This window comes from Arachis hypogaea, chromosome 4 (genome assembly GCF_003086295.3).
Source record: "Arachis hypogaea cultivar Tifrunner chromosome 4, arahy.Tifrunner.gnm2.J5K5, whole genome shotgun sequence".
Lineage (NCBI taxonomy): Eukaryota > Viridiplantae > Streptophyta > Magnoliopsida > Fabales > Fabaceae > Arachis > Arachis hypogaea.
In genome coordinates, this window is record NC_092039.1 from 106,306,035 (window position 1) to 106,318,604 (window position 12,570).

At 31.7% G+C, this 12,570-nt stretch overlaps 1 long non-coding RNA gene across 4 annotated transcripts; it reads right to left on the reverse strand.

Moving 5' to 3' along the window:
* Nucleotides 1-8,847: 8,847 nt before the first annotated feature.
* Nucleotides 8,848-12,157, reverse strand: LOC112797140 (uncharacterized). 4 transcript variants are annotated; one of them, XR_011881329.1, is made up of 5 exons: nucleotides 11,938-12,157; nucleotides 11,478-11,654; nucleotides 10,123-10,258; nucleotides 9,737-9,820; nucleotides 8,848-9,212 (listed from the first exon to the last, which is right to left on the reverse strand). It is a non-coding gene; the product is annotated as an uncharacterized lncRNA (long non-coding RNA). The 4 variants fall into 4 exon arrangements; XR_011881330.1 differs by having other exon boundaries at nucleotides 9,737-9,869; XR_011881331.1 differs by having other exon boundaries at nucleotides 11,780-12,095.
* Nucleotides 12,158-12,570: the final 413 nt, after the last annotated feature.

Sequence of the window (12,570 nt, forward strand, 5' to 3'; positions counted from 1 at the left end):
AGTTAGGTGGTTTTGAAAAAGATAAGAAACAAACAAAAAGTCAAATAGTTAGTTGAAAAAGATATTAAAATCAATTTTGAAAAGATAAGAAGATAAGAAGTTAGATAAGATATTTTGAAATCAAATTTTTGAAAAAGATAAAATTTTGAAAAAGATACGATATAAAAGATATGATTAAAAAGATATGGTTGAAAAAGATTTAATTTTTAAAATTAATTACTTGACTAACAAGAAACTAAAAGATATGATTCTAGAATTTAAAGATTGAACCTTTCTTAACAAGAAAGTAACAAACTTCAAATTTTTGAATCAATCACATTAATTGTTAGCATAATTTTTGAAAATAAAGATAAAATTAAGAAAAGTATTTTTGAAAAATATATTAAAAAATAAATTTCAAAAATTAATAAGAAAAATAAAAAAAATTTGATTTTTTTAAAAAAGTTTTGAAAAGATAAGATTTTTAAAATTGAAAATTTGACTTGACGTATAAGAAATAGCTAAGTTTTAAAATTTTTTTGACTAAGTCAACTCAAATTTTTGAAATTTATGAGAATTTTTTTGATTTTTAAATTTTTAATGAAGAAAGAGAAAAACACAAATATTACCCAAAACATGAAAATTTTGGATCAAAACCAATGATGCATGGAAGAACACTATGAATGTCAAGATGAACACCAAAAACACTTTGAAGATCATGATGAACATCAAGAATATATTTTTGAAAAATTTTTGATGCAAAGAAAACATGCAAGACACCAAACTTAGAAATCTTTAATGCTTGGACAGTATGAATGCAAGAATGCACATGAAAAATAATAAAAGACACAAAACAAGAAAACATCAAGATCAAACAAGAAAACTTACCAAGAACAACTTGAAGATCATGAAGAACACTATGAATGCATGAATTTTTGAAAAATGCAAGAAAAAATTTTTAAAGCATGCAATTGACACCAAACTTATAAATTGACTCAAAACTCAAACAAGAAACACAAAATATTTTTGGTTTTTATGATTTTATGATTTTTTTTTATTTTCTTTTATATTTTTCGAAAAACATATAGGAAAAAGAAAGTAATGAATCCAAAGTCCTCAATCAAAATCCTGTGAATTAGCCATGGCTTAATAGCTAGCCAAGCTAAAACATGTTATATGAAACTCTAGGATTCATTCTTGAAAACTCTGAAAATTTTCAAAAACAGGTGAGAAATTTTGAAAAATATTTTTGAAAACTTTTTGAAAAGAAAATAAAAAAGAAAATTACCTAATCTGAGCAACAAGATGAACCGTCAGTTGTCCATACTCGAACAATCCCCGGCAATGGCGCCAAAAACTTGGTGCACGAAATTGTGATTATCAACAATGGCGCCAAAAACTTGGTAGTGCTCTCAATGTGAATCACACTTAGTCACAACTTCGCACAACTAACCAGCAAGTGCACTGGGTCGTCCAAGTAATACCTTACGTGAGTAAGGGTCGATCCCACGGAGATTGTTGGTATGAAGCAAGCTATGGTTATCTTGTAAATCTCAGTTAGGTGGATAATAAATGTTATGGAGTTTTCGAATAGTAAATAAAGCAGAAAATAAAGATAGAGTTACTCATGTAATTCAATGGTGGAAATTTCAGATAAGTGTATGGAGATGCTTGTCCCTGTTGGATCTCTGCTTTCCTACTGCCTTCCTTCAATCCTTCTTATTCCTTTCCATGGCAAGCTGTATGTAGGGCATCACCGTTGTCAACCCCCAAACTTCTCGGAAGAACCCAACGATGGCCGCCTCCACCTCATCCAAATCATCTAAACTATACTTCTCGCAAGGAGAAGCCTCTAACCAGTACAGAGGAAAGCGAGGGGAAGAATTTTCATCCAGGAAAAAAGGGTGGTGACCCTCTACAGCTTGCACCTTGAAAAAGAAATTTTTAAAGTCATGAAAGGATTCATCAAAAAGGGTAAAAACTTTCCGGCCCTGTATGGCCCGGAAAAAACCTATTGTTGTTTGTATTTTGCCCACTAAAGGGCTTAGTCATGTGAAAAAGAAAAAAGAAAATCCTCAAAGAAGTCGGAAAATCTAGGACATGGCTAATGAATTAATAAATTTTCAAAAAACCCCAAGAGTTGGGGTGGAGCTGTGTAGGAGCAACTCGGCAGTGGCCTAAAACATCCATCTCAAAGTCGGAAAAAGGGAGAAAAACGTCCAGGCGGGTAATCATACTCTCATACATATAGAAAAAATAAGGGGCTGCCTCAGAAGCCCTCCCAAAGCAAACCCCGTCGTCCGGACCCGAGGCAATCAGTTCATATTTCGGCTCATCCTCATCGGAGGTACAAAGCCTATGATGAGTGCGGAGGTTGGTGATGAAGTCCATGTCAACAAGGGGTTCTTCCCCCAAAACCGTGACATCCACCCATTGAGAAAGAATTTCAACAGAAGACATTTTTGTTTTTCTAGAAAAACCTACAAAGAAAAAGGAAAAAAGGGATCAAAAATAGGGTCTCTAAAAGGGTCTGAACTCAGATCCCTGACAAAACAAAGTCTATGACCGGCTCTCCTCTCAAATAAAAAACATGCAACTCTACAAAGAAAGAACAAGAAAAGAATCTGACATTTTTCTTGCGAGAAAATGGAAGCAACGGCACTCGAAAAGGAAGGAGCTTTCTTCTTTCGATCAAAGGGTGCAGATGGAAAAGTTTTCAGAAACGAAACAAGCAAGGAAAAAGGAAAGTATTTATACACACGTTAGGGGCATAAAGGTAAAATGACGCAGGCCATTCAAAAGTTGCACTGTTACCAATGTAACTGCCCTGCGTATAAATGCTCAAACCCCTAAGCGACGCGACGTTTGATTTGACGCAACTGTTGAAAACTTTTGAAACACGTCGATTCCGAAAAATCACGTCGGATCCTTATCAGGTCGACTATGGACCCGAGTTATAATACTCGACCCCAATCCTTAAAAGGAATTGGGCTCGAGTAGGGGCACTGTTCATACCCTGGCCCAACGCTAAGGCCCAGGTCCAAACTACAGATCCAACCACAAGGTTGGGCTCCTCAGAACACCGACCTTCTCTTTAGAAGTCGGTTCTCCCCGCGACTTGCTCTAAAGAAGTCGGAAGCAAAGATTAGCTGGTAGATAATAACTGCCCCTAAAATCTCTCAACCCACTTCCAGGAGTCATATCGTAACCTCCCTAAGATAAAGGGACTGTTATCCACCCTAAAAAGTGGAACTACTCAAACGGTGGTTATTGGTTCACCACTATAAATACACTGACACCCTTCAGGTATCTCTAAGTCCCAATACTCTCTAAACCTGCTCGCCCCTTGCTAACTTAGGCATCGGAGTGTCTTTGCAGGTACCACCCCATTCTCTCACACTCACAAGTCGGAAGGAGTCTCTAAAAGCGCAAACCCGCTCAAAAGGCTTCCTCCCTCGTACGATTGGGCCAACCCAACGAGTCCAACCCATTAACCTCCGGTTACCCAACGTAACAGTAGATATAATGTTATTTATAAATTAGATGATAATATTAAAATATTTTGTGTAAATATAAAAATTAGTTTAATTATATATATATATATATATATATATGTAGTATAATTAGTTTATATTAAAAATAATAATATGTGAGTGTAGAGTAGAGTTAATCTTTGCATAATAAATTTAGATTTATTTTATAAATTTATTAATTATATTTATTAGAAAATAATAACAATTAATATGAGTTTATTGGATAATTTATTGATAATAATACATATTAGAATATTTGTTCGTTTTTATTTAGCCTAACAATAAATACTAATATAAGTTACTTTTAAATTTTATTAGATTAGAATAATTTTTTTTATACCAAACTAAAAGATCACATTTTTTTTTATCGGAACTACTATAACCTATTTAAAATTATTTTAGTAATATAAAGAATAAATATATTTTATTCGAAACACGTTAAAATTACAATGTATTAGTGTGTTACTAAATATTTAACTATTTAAAGATTATTTATGCAATTTGATAATAATAATAATAATAATAATAATAATAATAATAATAATAATAATAATAATAATAATAATAATAATAAATTTAGTTAACATATATTTTAAGAACACATCATAAATTTATTATTAATAAAAATTTTAAATTTTTTATTTAATAAATTTAAATAAATACATTAAAAATTTAAATTTTTTATATTTTAATAAAAAATATTAATATATAATTTTAACATGTGCTCTTCAAATATAAGATAAAAACAAATCCAATAAAATAATAATAATAGTATAGCAACAATAACAAATATAATAATAATTAAAATAATAACTAAAAATAATAATTATTAAAATTATAACTATTTAGTGTGTTTAAATTTAAAAGGAAAGAAGATTTTATCATAACGATGATAATATGGCAGATTCTAGAATCTATATATTTACAATGACTATTATGACTGATTTCCAACCTTGATTAAGTTGGTATTAGTGTTACTATTATGTTAATTAATTAATCAATTCAAACTGATTTACTAGTTAATTTACTATTATATTAAAACAAGTAACAATTTCTATTTAACAATAAATTTTTAAATAGAATTTCAATCATTTTTAGTTCGAACCAAAAATACCGTAAAAATCTAAAAGTTTTTAGTATTGGTTACACTAGATAGATAATAGAAAATCCAAACAACGTAAACAATGGGTTAAAAATTTGGCATAATAAAATTTAAAAAAAAAATACTCTATCCAAATTACTTAACCAAAAAATCTCATTCAATAATTCAAAAATTTTAACCATCCATATACCTTAATTTATCAAAATACCAGCTTTTCTCCTAACTCTCTGGCGTAGCTTGATCGCCAACCAGCTCTCATCGTCGTCACTGAGATCCATAATAATCCGTATATACCTAATGAATTAAATGTCTAACATATTTTAATTGTTTCTAATTAAACTCATTCCAATCAAATAACTATCCACATAAGAATTAAAATAATCATTACATACTAAAATGATCGTCCAGTATATTATGGGTTGACCACAACAAAGTGAAAACAAGAGAGGAGGAAGGTGCTGCACAACAGCATAAAAAATAATGCATGCAATCATGAACATGTCACTACAACAAATCCGGCAGATAGCGGCAGAAATTTTGCGGCGATTAGGTGTTAGGGCTGCTAGCAGGCCGACATTTAGCGGTGGTTTTTTTCAACATTTTATATTCAACATATCTTTCTCATTTACATTTGTTTTGTTATTTGTTCATAGAAAAAGTGTAAAAAGAACACTTTAAATCGGAGCAAGCAACTTTACACACATACTAGGGGCTCCAAAATATTGGCAAGAAAAAAAGACGAAGTGGTAATAAGTCTACATTTGCATTAAGATTTTGATTAAGCTTCTTGAAAAATATTGTTGTCGTTTACTAAATTGTGAGAGAGACAGCAAGGAAGGCCTGTTGGTAGAGGAGAGTTGTTTATCATGACTCATAAGAAAAAAGATGGCTCGTATATCTATCCCGATGCGCGTGTTGTTAGTGTAAGTCATGTTTGAAAATTTGAAGCAATATATAGCTTACTGTATATATCATGCTACAGTTAACTTCTTCCTTTCCAATGTTGTATATTTGTAGGAAGCAATTGCGAATGTTGAGAGGCACGATGGATCCTCTAAGCACCTTTCACAAAATGACTCGCTAGCACAAGTTCTCAGAAAGGAGCACCCAGGACGAATTCGTGCCCTAGGTGCTGGACCATGTCCCATCCAAGTCTCTAGTAACGCTGCTGGACAACCGTCGGGTTCTGCAGAGTTCAATGCAGAGGATAAGAGGATGATTGCAGAATTGACGGCTAAGCTAGAAGAAGAGCGGACGAAGAGACAGTCAATACATAAGGTCTTGGGATATGTAGTCCAACAGTTAGGAGGCAATTTGCCAGTTGAGATTGCTGAAGAGCTGGTTTTTGTGGGCGGTACACCGGACTCGTCATGCACAGGGCTATCTTCATCTGGAAATCACGACCCGCAATAAAAATTTTGACTTTCAATTAATGGTCTTGGATACCTTTTACATTTAAGTTGGTTTAGTACGTTAGGCTTATTTTATTCAACTTGAACATTCTTACTTTATTTTGGATGATGTTATGACAATTTCGTTATAAATGTTATGTTTGCATATGTTTAATTTGGTTTGTTAATTATGTTAATTGAATTGTTTTACTTGATTTAAATTTGTTTAAATTAGTTAAAAAGTAAAAAAATTAAAGTCTAATAAACATTCTTGGTCAAAATAGGCAAAATAATAGAAACTAATAGGCAAAATAATAGAAACTTTAAAATTTTAATAGGAAATTTGAATTTAGCGGCGGTTTTGAAAGCGCCGCAAAACTTTTTCTTCCTGTTTGACATTTAGCGGCGGCGTTTAACCGCCGCAAATCGGGTAATAGCAATTTTCCTTCACATACTGCGGCGGTTAATAACTATCGCCAAATCCAAATTGGATTTTGCGGCGGTTATCCCAGCGGTTGACTGAAACTGCCGGTATCCGTTTTGCCGCGTCCTATCTTTCGGCATTTCATGAAACCGCCGCTAAATGGTACTTTTGTTGTAGTGTGTACTCACTGAAAATCTTATTTCTAAACTCGAACATGTACCTTTCTTTGTGCATGTCATTCCCATAATCATTGTCGAGAACAAAGAAGACATAATTGGAATATAGCCTCCCTCCATAAACTTTGTTATCCAAGACGAGAAATAAATAGCCGCTATACAGTCGAATACCAATAAGAAGATAGTAGTTTGCCATATGCTCTTCTTTCATATAACTACGAATGAAACCAGCCACATTATGATCAGCATATGCCCAATAACTACAATTCTATATACTTGACTTATCTTTTATGTGATCTTAAAAGTAGCACACATAATAATGTTTGCAATCATAATAGTGGGTTATAGGACTACGGCGTGCGAGAAGGGCACCGCGATGATAGATAGCGTTTAACGGTAACTATGGTGCACGAGAAAAAAGTCATGATAGTGGACGGTGGCACTGCACCTTGCAGTGGTTGAAGCTACAGCGTTAATTTCATCATGACATAGTAAAAGAAAAAAACGTGAATTGAAAGAGAAAAAAAATTGAGATGGAATAAAAGTGTCATGTGATAGAAGAGATTATATTGTTTAACTTTAATAATTTAAATTTAAAAATTAATTATTCTAATAAATTATAGATCTAATTTTAATAATTAATTTAATTTTTCTAATCGTTGTTCATGTTATTTAATATTTACATTCTCTCTTTATACTTTTTCTTTTAATATTACATTGTATCTCAAAACACGAGATTAGGATAAGTGATGGTGGGAGAGACATTGCCACGAGGGAGCAGTAATGAGTTGCATGTGTTTGAGTCGAATGCAATCAGCATCTGTGTGGCGGTGCCGATGAAGAATCTGAATCTAAAGTTGAAGAAGGAAGGAACAACAACAAGGCCACGCACTCAATATACTCATAGTGGTTCTTTATCCATTCACCCGGCGCACCGAATAACAATATAATATAATATAATATAATACATAAAAAGAACAACTCATTTGCTAAATTTTTTGTCAGAATAATTTTGTTGCAGTTTAGGTTAAAGATCAGAGCGCCATGTATAATGGGAAAAATTCTGAAGGAATAACTCATTTTTATAATTAAAATCAACTAAATTTTTTTATGTATTTTTTTAATTGTTTTTTATTATATTAATAAATTACTAAATCAATTTACTAAAATAACATATTCATATAATATGACCGATATAATAGTGATTAGAGGCAGCTTATATTAGGAAAACGAATAAACTTTATGTTTTCTTTCCTGTTACTTTATCTTCTTATTGCATTGTGTTATAGCAATTACCATTTCATGAAACAACACGTAGAATAGTATATTATATATTAATTAATAAATAATGTTACATAATTAATAAATATTATTATTTTTATTAATATTTAATTAATAATAATTTATATTTATATTTATATTTATAAAAATTTTGTGCATATATAAATTAATATTTATATTAATTAAATAATAATAAAAATTATTAAAAATTACTGATCTCAAATTTTTTTTTCTTAATTAATAGTACAAAAAATGGATAAGTGCTAAAGGTTACAGGCGTGGCTGATTTTTTTTATATAAAAATTATTGTCGTATTATTTTTTATTATAAAGAAATATATTTTAATTTAGTATAAAGATAATTATAAATTGAAAAATTCGATTTGTATTTTAAAAATTTAAAAATTAAAGTTCATAAATCTAATGATTAGATTTGTGATATAACTTTATAAATTAAAAGGTACTATAAAAAACACTATTAAAATTGACAGTCAAATCGACAGCAAAGTCGTCGATAATATTAAAAATTGACGGCAAAAGTTATTCCTTTTAAACGAATAATTTTTTTAAAAATCTAATAAAATCGACGACTTGCAAAGCCATCGATAAAATTTTAATAAAATTGATAACTAATGTGTCGACAATATTATATAAAATCGACAAAATATCTGTTGATATTTAATTTATTAAAATTGACAAATTAGCCATCAATTTAATTATTAAAGTATCAATAAAGACATGTCTATTTTTGTTTTCTTTTATCTATTTAAATTTAAAAGCGACAAGAATTTCATCAATTTTTTGTCTATTTTAAATTAAAAAAACGACAACATTATTATCGATTTTAATAGCTATATTTTTTATTTATTTTTTTATTTGAAAATAGTAGACAATTAATACCAATAAATTTTTAAATATAAAAATAAAATTTATACTAAAGATTAAAAAATGAGGCAAATAAATTTTTAAAGAATATTCTATTATTATGTATCAATATGATGCCTAATAATATTGATTCACAAGAAGAAAATTATACATATAAAAATACTGAAATACATGTAAAATTAAATAACAAAACAACTTCCAAATTTTTTTCCATTATGTGTGGTAATTATGAAACTATACATATAAAAATATTGAAATAAGATGAAGAGAACTACTAGGCACTAGCTTACAAGACCCAAGAACTTGAACCAAACTTCAAAAAGGTTTTGATGAAAAGGAACAAAGTTTTGGGCTTCAAAGTTCAAACACTACATATTATAGTTGCCAATCTATGGGATCTATTCCCCTTTTCTCCAGAAGCTGGTTTGTGCGAGAGAAGTGCCTGCTCAGATGGATTCAGAATACACAAGATAGAAAGTAAGCATGAAAACTGGTTTACGGGGATGATAAATAGATAACTGATTAAGGTGGTTTTTAAAATATTTTTTTAGTATTATATAAGATCTACGTCTCTGTTCATTTAAGTGGAAACCAAAATATGGCTCAATGTGTCAATGGAACAGAATATGAAACAACTGTTTCAGATCACCCGCCATGAAGATGAATAATGAAAACCAGTGGTGAAGTAGGAAAAAAGTGAAAAATGTATTTTAATACAATAATGCCAAGTTGATGAAAGAGATTAAAAGAAGGTTTGTATTTTAGACTGTGATGACTAAATATATTTGCACTCTCCACTTAATCAACCAAGCACGATGCTAACACTTACAACTTCCACTTTAGAACTCTGCAGGTCCTATTATAGAGCAGTAGTGTTGTGTACATTATTTACCAATTCAGAAGTTCTTCTTGCGCTCATTATTTACCATATTAACACAATTAAATTATACTTCAAAACAACCTTACCTGCAGCCAAAGAAGCCTCTATCTACAGACAAACCAGAAGGATGTGCAGCTTGAAGTATATGATGTTTTGTTGCATCAATTAACCTAAGTATGCACTCAATACAAGCTCATCAACAAGTTTTGTAGAAATTATCTTCCAGGCAAGGAAAGAAAATAGTCCAAATTAGTTTATAGAAACTCTTCTGGGAGCAGCTTATAGTTTTATACATTATAGATGTACATTTGCACAAAAAACATGCTTGTCATCTATTTCTGAAAAAGAGACAATAAATACTTGAAGCTTAATCTTTTTTTATCAAGCTGACTACATAAACCCCGGATGTCGACTCTACATTTAGTTTCTAAAGCTTGTAAGCTTTTAGTGTGTTATATAATAGAGGTAGTACCTAGATTTCTCCCAAGCAGAGTTGCCCCACAACAGAAAGACAACACCTTCCCTTTTCTGTGACATTGTTTTGATAACAGCATCAGTAAATTGTTCCCATCCCTTTTTTGCATGAGAGTTTGCTTGATGTTTCCTGACTGAATTCACAAAGTATTTGTTAAAAGTCAACACTTCAGTACAAGCATAAAACACTAAAGATAGGTAGGAACAATATCCCACTAGATTAATCTGCAAATAACACAGCAAAAAATAGTACACATATAACTCAACAAAATAACTGATTGCATGATCACTAAAATAACAGCACACCATCCTAATTTGGTTGCCATCTCCAAATCTAGAATCCTTTGATTTGTAGAGACCTAAAAATGGAAAAGAAAATAGTTGTTATTAACCTTCCATTTCACTTAACTCTAATTAGTCCTTAGAAACATTTCAACTTCCAGAATGATGATACACCCTCTTCAGCTACTCTGCAATAAACCACAACCTCTAAACTTGAATATTGGGAGTTTGGGACTCTATGAGAAAAAAAAGGGGTATTGGACTCTTGATAGAAATGGAATGTGCACTGTTATCTCAATTCTCAAGTTCAAATCACTTGGTTACTGGTAAAACAATTTGCCAACAAAATCCTGTCACAATACAAAGACAGTTGATTGTGCATTGTCAATTTCTCATTCAGCCTACAATAACATTAGTCGCAAGGAATGTACTTTAATTAAATTAATGTGACAAGGATAACACAAAGTAACAATACTAATAAAAATAATTGTTATTAAAATACTAAAATGGAAGTCAGATTTTTTTCCTCCAAAGAAATGCAGCAGAGCATGGTTGCATTTTACTTTGGTTCATTAGAAAAAGAGCAAGCACTAGGCCAGAAAAAACAACACACATACCGACCCTGCATATACTTCACCTTTGCAAAAAAAAAAAAAATGTGATTGCAATGAGCAAAAATCAGAAACTGAATATTGAAGCATCTTCAATGAAAACAAGGATCAAACAGTTCATCTCAATAAAATCAATCCAAAGAAGTGGTTATACTTGGGAATGGAAGAGCCCTAAAAGCACAGGAAGCAAGATCTAGCATATACATAATACTAGACTGAAAACACAGTAACAGCATGGTCATCAATGTCAAAACAACATCTATCTTTTGTGATCGATCTTAACTCGCTGGAATGTTAGATAAATGTTTCATGTTTCTTCAATGCAATTAATTATGTATGTCTATGTCTATATTATTCCCAATGTAATTAAATTGATCTTAACATTTAGGATTCATAACAATAAAATTGCACATAGCAAAGTCTAGATTGACATGCAAGAAACAGCAACAAGTTTACTTACCAATTCGAGCAAGACGATTTATCTATCGAGGGATGGAGCTTCTGCACTTTGATTTATCCATCAAACACCTCTCATCATTTTGGTGAGACGATCGCCACTCTCGCCAACGGAGATGTTGAGGACAAGCTTCTGCACTTTGATTTCCCTCATAGGGTTCGCAAGCTTATTCTCTTATGCCTGCATCCATTAAAGTGTTCACACTCATTCCAAGTTGTATAAGAACAAAAACAATTCAATATATAAACAAAATCTGAACGTATATCTAATCTGAAGAAACATATGCATATGAAGAAAGGAAAAACCATGGCGCTTAGGGGAAGGAAGTGAAATGCAGCAGCGCAGAAGCAACAGAAATGTCAATTCACTCTGGTTTCTAGGGTTTATGAACTAACTATTTCTCTATGCAAAATCTTCATTCATAGAACCGAATCAAAGAAGAAAAAGACAGAGAGAGAGTAACTGAACGACAGTGCGACGGCGACGCGAGCGTGACAGTGCGACGGCGACACGAAGACGGTGCGGCGGCAGCAGAGAGGGAAGGTTGGTTTCTCAGGTGAAATGGAGAAAGCAGAAATTGGGTAAAATGTAACCTGTGAATTAGGGGGAAACGAGTGAGGCGGGGAATAAGAGAGGGGGTAATTTGTTGTTTATAAAAATTGACGGAAAAGTAGTCGAGTTTTAGTTAAAAAATGGAAAAATAACTATTTGTACCCATGAATTTTATGAACGCTGGTAAAAATATCCATTAAAAAAGAAAACTAACGTTGTATCTATGAAAGATGAATTTCGTACGATAAAAGTACCCAAATTCTAAATTTATGTTGACTTTTTAATAAAATTTCAGAATTACCCCATCCTTTATTTTCAACCCTTCCTCTCTTCTTTTCCAAATCTCAAACACCTCCATTGCCGCTACCTTAACCACCTTCTATTTTCTACTACTCTACGAACCACCACTGTCACCATCTTTTCACGCTGACGATGACAAAGACGACAACAAGACAACCAGGCAATCCATCCGTTCCCACGCAATGCTAGATGGAGAAGCTCCGGAAGTGAGACTTAACCGAGATCCAGCGCGCAAAGTCCTGTG